Source organism: Leptidea sinapis, chromosome 25, assembly GCF_905404315.1.
Source record: "Leptidea sinapis chromosome 25, ilLepSina1.1, whole genome shotgun sequence".
NCBI classification, from domain to species: Eukaryota; Metazoa; Arthropoda; class Insecta; order Lepidoptera; family Pieridae; genus Leptidea; species Leptidea sinapis.
In genome coordinates, this window is record NC_066289.1 from 3,634,321 (window position 1) to 3,636,065 (window position 1,745).

At 36.8% G+C, this 1,745-nt stretch overlaps 1 pseudogene; it reads right to left on the minus strand.

Annotated features, from left to right (window-relative positions):
- Positions 1-1,042: 1,042 nt before the first annotated feature.
- On the minus strand, positions 1,043-1,339 carry LOC126971985 (40S ribosomal protein S14-like; annotated as a pseudogene).
- Between the last annotated feature and the right edge of the window lie 406 nt (positions 1,340-1,745).

Consider the following 1,745-nt stretch of genomic DNA (forward strand, 5'->3'; position numbering starts at 1 on the left):
ATTATTTTTTTGTTTCAGAAATTATGGATCCTGGTTTTAAAGACTGTCCTATAAGATCGACAGCTGTCTTCTGCTTCACAGGTGGTAATAGTTACTACGCCAATTATCATTACTATTCAAATAAAAATAGTAACAGTTATTCTTAAATTATAAGAGTCACGAAAGTGATTCTAAGTACGGCTCTAACTAGAGCCATCTGCTCATTCTTGCATCAGTCATATTACACAATATATAAAAAGCATTCCGTAGTTATCGCTTCTTTTGTATTCAATTAGCCTTGCATTTAGATTGCCGATGCCTTTCACGACACTGGTAACGAGCGTGGTCAGCTGTCAAAACGTCCAAATAATCAACTAGGAAAACGTACCAGACGAAAAAAAAATCTACACGTAACTATTTTGAAACGTACATTGCGCGGTTGGTAGGAGGTATCACTTAAGAATAACTGACTAAATCAGCGATGTACAGCAAAACTTATTTAATGTCGTTAAGTTTTCGTGTTTGTAAATAAAGCACACTTATTATGCATTGTATATACATTAACTTTTTAGCGTAGGGTCAATTTTGGTGTGAGTGATCAAATTATGCAATGTAAGGTATTCATATGCGCTTGTGTACATTGTGTACTGCTGTGATGGAGATTACAAAACCCGGTAAGTGACAATCATAACGTCGAGGAGGTCAATTACCTCGATATAAATAGTATTGTTAAATTTGAATTGGAGAGTCATTAATGGGCAGATAGATATTGAATAACAATATAATACAATCAAGGATATTTAGATAACGCAATAGCGACTTAGCAGATTTGTCTTTTAAAAGGCATCTTAATTTGTCGAACAGTGATTTTTATGACAATAAGGGACGAGACAAGCAGGACGTTCATCTGATGGTAATTTATACGCCCTGCCATTGCAGTTCCGCTCAGGATTCTTGAAAAATCCAAAAATTTGACCGGCACTACAATTGCGCTTGTCACCCTGAGAAATTTAATCCACAGTTGACTTACACTAAAAGATTACAGCCTGCGTCCATCCTCCGATTACAGTCGTCGTCTACCACCCTTCCTGCGAGTGGAGTCTGATGGGACAGGTGTGACATCCTCAATGCGACCAATCTTCATGTTAGAACGGGCAAGGGCTCGGAGAGCTGATTATGCCCCAGGTCCTGGGGTAGTATACGAAAGTATCATTGAAAGAGGCAAATATGTGCGCCACTCCGAAAACTGTTTCACCGACCAGATGCTGTGGTCCAAGAGTAACTTGAACCTCTTCTTTCGCAACTTTGTTTTCGCTTGGGGCCATGATTTAGCCTTTTGCTTACAAATTGTCAAAAAATTAAAAGGACATAATTTGATTACCACTTCACAAACTTGCAATACCACAGGAATTACAGGGGTGCAGCCGTTCTGTTTGAGGCATATACGACTATGCCATATTAAGCACTTTTTGAAGTACTCTAGTTACAAAAATTTAAAATATCGAAAAATAAAAACAGAGAAACACAGATAATGCTGATATTTATTTCTGTTAGAATAATATTAATCTAGGGTTAAAAACCAGGCAGAAAACAATCGGGAATGTTTGTGTGGACAATGGCCTCAAAATGTTCCACTTAATAGTACTTAAAGGAAATTTGCAACCAAAATTTATTAATTTATTTATTTAGTTAATGTTAGTTAGTTTATACCCAGTTTCGATAACGCAGTCGACTTACTAAAATTAGCTTAGCACGCCTAAAGAACT